General features: G+C 41.1%; 1 pseudogene; it reads right to left on the reverse strand.

Moving 5' to 3' along the window:
• Positions 1 to 852: 852 nt before the first annotated feature.
• On the reverse strand, positions 853 to 1,595 carry LOC127537875 (astrocytic phosphoprotein PEA-15-like; annotated as a pseudogene).
• Between the last annotated feature and the right edge of the window lie 3,446 nt (positions 1,596 to 5,041).

Genomic DNA, 5,041 nt, shown 5'->3' on the forward strand with positions numbered 1-5,041 from the left:
CTACCTCCAGTGGTTTGGCTAGGAAGTGGCCATAAACCCAAGGGGTTCAGGAAATGGGGGCTAGTGGAGGAGTGATCAGTGTTCCCCCTACCAAAATGAGCCAGATCTCTTGCCTAGGGGTGCAGAATTAGTGCAAAAGAAAATACTGTCATTTTCCCCTCCCCTTAACTATTGTCTGGGGATATTCCAAGTTTGAAGTGACAGGGGTAACTCCACATTAGCCAATGGTGGGGGCATGGGCCCTGAAAGTAGAGGATAGATTGGGATTGGAATCTGTAGGCCCAAAAAGGCCCCAAGTTGGAGTGTTTTTTTGGAGGGAGGACTGATTGAGGATAGCCCTCTAGTCTTCCTCAGGTTCACTGTGAAAGTCATCAAAGAGGAATGGAAGAACAAAGAAGGGGCTTCTGTTCTCTGCTATCCCTCTTCATTTTTGGCTTCCTACCAACTCTGGCTTTCAAGAGTGGAAAGCAAACGGGGCTTCAACTTTAGAGAACTTTTATACCTATCTCAGGTGGGTGAAAAAAGTGAAAAGGGGTTTACTCATGCCCTTCCAATTTTGTTAGAGAATGAAGGGAGGGCATCGTGGGGAATCTGCCCTCTAACTCAGCTGCAGTGCATGAATCTTGACCTTATTGAGCCTTCCCCACGTGGGGAACTCAGGTCCACTCTTGGGCCACATTGGCCTAGAATTACTATTTTACTCTTTCCTTATGTCCTCTCCTCAGCCCATTCAGGAACCTTCCCAACCCGTCAACATTTTAGTTCTCCTTATCCCCATCTTTCCTCATTTCATTGGAAAAAATCACCCCCACTCTGCTCCTAGACTTTTTTGTGGGGGGCATAAAGAGATAAGGGAGTGGGACCAGGAGATGCAGGGGAAATGTGCTGATTTCTATTTGCATAGAAGTAGCCCCCACCTCCTCCTGGAGTGGAGGGACTAAGACCCCATATCCTGCCCCCCCCCCGCCAGGGAGGGGGGACTAGGCGAGCTAGACAGACAGACAGACAGCCAGAGCATGAGCACACACATGCGCGTGCACACACACACAATTGGGAGTGGTTAAGACCAGGTTAGTGAATAGGTAGGGTAGGGGATAATGGTGCAGTGCTTGCCCCTTCCCCCTCCCCAGGAGGATGGGGGTGGTCCACTGAAGGTCCAACCTTCCTCCTCTTCTCCTCCTCCTTCAAGCCTTCTTGGGTCGGGGAGCCAGCTTAATGACTTCTTCCTCTGAGGGCTGACGAATGATATCTTTGTATTTCTTGGCACTTTAATTCGGGTCAGCTTAGTGTCCAACTCATCCTCCTCAGAGATCTTTAGCACACGGGTCCTGTAGTCAACCACCATGGTGAGCAGATCTGGTCGCCTTGAAATCTCAAAGATATGCTCTATGTAGGAAAGGTTATCTTTGTCCAATTTGTTGTGGGTCTCGAGGAAGTGAAACCAGGCACTACCAGTAGTGATCTCCTCACTTTTCTCACTTGGGCAGCTGTTCCAGATCCTCATGGGTGATATTATCAGTCAGGTCCTATAGGAGGGTTCCGTACTCTGCCATGGTTGAAGGTTCCAGGGAACTCTTCAGAGCTGGGCGCGCAGGGGCCGGCCATTATCATCATCTTTAACTCTTACACCATCACCACCACCATTACCATTATCATCATCATCATCACCATCACCATTGCCATCACTGCCACCATTGACATCATCATCATCCTCAGAACTACCATCACCATCAATTTCATCACCACCATTACCATTACTATCATCATCTTCACCATCATTGAAGAATTCCTTTGCCTAAGAAAGGACAATTCCTTTGTGAGAGGCACCTAGTACAACATAAAAAGTGCTTGATATTCAGTCAGATAATCTGAGTTTGAATATCATTTCTGCCACTTATGATCTGTGTGACCCTGAGTAAATCATGGTATCTCCTTTCTGATGTAACATGAGAGAATGGACTAGATCATTTCTATGATGGAAAGTGACTTATGTTCAAATCTCTCTTCTCACACTAAATATGCTCACACTGGGAGAAGTCTGTCAACATTCCTTTGCCTCAGATTCTTCAATTGTAAAATGAATGTAATAATACCCACAGTACTCATCTTCCAGTTCTAAGTCTATGATCATGTGAGGTAATGAATTACCAAAAGTGAAGCTTAGAGATCTATCCTTCCAATACTGTATTCAAGAGTAAAGGACTGAGGAAATAATGAAAACAAAGCTAATGGCTGACAGCGTGAAGAATGTAGTCTCAGAATATTCCCAATTATTTCTAGCATTCCCCTAAATATTAGAGTTACCATTCATTATTATAATCATCATAGCTTTATTTAAATTTACATTTAATTTTAGATTTTAAGTCTATAGAAAAACTTAAAAAAGAAAAAAAGCCAACAAAAGGTGGATTTAGAGCATTGAGTACTGACATTTCAAAAAAAAAAATTGGGTCTTCTCCTATACCCTAAGAGCCAGGTATTGCTAACAAGATATTAAAATTTTCCTCTGGCTGGTAGAGATTTAATAACAAGATACTTCTGGCATTACTCTCATGTGCCTCTGCATCAAAGGCTGGTGCCAAAGGAATCCCCAAACTTACATGTCCTGTTTTGCTTTTCTCCTGCCATAGCTGATCTTATGGCACCTCTTGTTTCTTTTCAACTGGACAGGACATTCATTTTTGTTCCCTTCAAGCTTATCTCCCTTGGCTGGAATGTGAATCTCTGGGGTTAAATCTTGAACACACTTGATATGTTCCAGTGCCTCTAGGCTGTGCAGAGTTGGCTGATTTTTTTTTTTTTTTTTTTTTTTTGAGGAAAGGCAGGTCATGGCCACAGTCAATCCTATTTTTTTCTAAATTGATAATCACCACTGACTCTAAAAGGTAAGGGGAAGAAGGGAAAGAAATAAGTATTCATTAGGCACCCACTATGTGCAATCCAATGACACTGACCTCTGTGATGTTCTATCTCTTGACTGTTTCATCCCCTATGACTAGAATGATCACCTCCTCATTTTTACCTTCTGGTTTTCTTGACTTTTTCAAGAATCAGCTTAAATTTTGCATTTTCCAAGCCTTTTTCAGCTCCTCAAATCCCTCCCATTGCTAGTGGCTTTTCTCTTACATTACCTCCCAATTATCCTGGAATGTATCTTGTACATACATCACTCTTTCTCATGCTGTCTTCTCTATCAGAATATGAGCCATACAAAGAGCTGGAAACTGACTGGATATCCATCAGTTGGAGAATGGCTGAATAAGTATGTTATGGAATATTGCTCTATAAGAAATGATCCACAGAATGATTTCAGAAAGACCTGGAGAGACTTGCATGAACTGATGCTAAGTAGTGAGAACATTGTACAACAAGATTATATGACAATCAATTCTGATGAATGAGGCTCTTTTCAACAATGAGGTGATTCAAACTAGTTTCAATGGCTTTGTGGTAGAGAGAGCCATCTGCATCCGGTGAGAGGAATATGGGAACTGAGTCTGGATCACAACAAAGATTTTCACTCTTTTTTTGGTCTTGGCTTATTTTTTTTTGTTTCTTTCTCATTTTTTTTCTTTTGGATCTGATTTTTTTTTTTTTTGTGCAACATGATAATTGCAGTAACATGTATAGAAGAATTGCACATGTTTAAAATGCATTGGATTACATGCTGTCTAGGAGAGGGTATAAGAAGAAAGAAGAAAGAAAAAATTGAAACACAAGGTTTTGCAAGAATGAATGTTGAAAACTATCTTTGCATATATTGTGAAAATAAAAAGCTGCTATTAAAAAAAAAGAATATGAGCCACATCCCCAGAGTTTACATTGTTCCAAGGACATTTATCATTGTTCAGTTATTTTCAATTGTACCTAACTCTATGATCCTTTCAGAGGTATCTTGGCAGTGATACTAGAGTTGTTTGCTTTTTCCCCCCCTCTAGCTCATTTTATAGATGAGGAAACTAAGGCAAATAGGGTTAAGTAATTTACTCAAAATCACATAGTAAATGAGACCAGATTTGAACTCAGGTTTTCCTGACTTCAGGCCTTGTATTCTAGGCACAAAGGTACCATCAAGTACACTCTTGGAATATGGTAAGTCCTAAACAAGTGTTTATTGATTACAAGGACACTGGTCCATAATATTGACTCAAGACTGGTCACACATCAGAGTTTTGAAGTCTTTCCAAAGTTGCTTGTCTCTGAAATGTTGCTAGCATGGTATAAAATATTCTGGTTTTGTTCCCTTCCCTCTGCATCTGTTCATACAAATCTTCACAAGTTCCTCTGTATCCATCACTTTTCATCTGCTCCTTAAACTTTTACTGTCAATTTCTCTGTTGTTGAACTATATTATATGATTTCAGAAGCTTGAGTAAAAGCAGGCATTGAAGCAAAGGCCTGTGGTGAAATAAAAATAGTAACTCCAAGTTCTCCAATATAATGGAGAGAACACTGAACTCAAAATTGTAGAATGTGGTTTTCAGACACAGATTCATGGTATTTAGGACGAAAAAAGACCTTAAAAAATATCCAGAATGAGAATATGATCATGACACTTTCCACAGTTCCCTTTACCTCCTTTCCAACTTTCCTTAACCTCTCCCTCTGATTCAAGAGTTGGAGGATAGAGTAGCAAACTCTTTCCAATGTCTTCCATAAAGGAAGATGGCAGAAACAAGATTCAGCTCACTGCACTTTGATTCTGCTGTCCTGACTACTTTCAACTCCAACGACCCAATGCCTCCTCAATGACTACCTCACGGATCCCTCTACCCCATACCTCTTCTCTCTCTTTGTGTATTGTCTCCCCCTTTAGTTCAGAAGGACAACTAGGTACTGTCATAGTGGGTAGGGCACCATAACTGGAAGACCAGTCCCCATGAATTCAAATCCTCAGACTCTCACTAGCTGTGTGACTTTAGTCAAGTCACGTATTTGCCTCCATTTCCTCATCTATAAAATAAATTGGAGAAGGAATGACAAACCACTTCAGCATCTTTGCCAAGAAAATCTCAAATGTGGTCATGAGGAATTAGACACA

This window comes from Antechinus flavipes, chromosome 5 (assembly GCF_016432865.1).
Source record: "Antechinus flavipes isolate AdamAnt ecotype Samford, QLD, Australia chromosome 5, AdamAnt_v2, whole genome shotgun sequence".
NCBI lineage: Eukaryota > Metazoa > Chordata > Mammalia > Dasyuromorphia > Dasyuridae > Antechinus > Antechinus flavipes.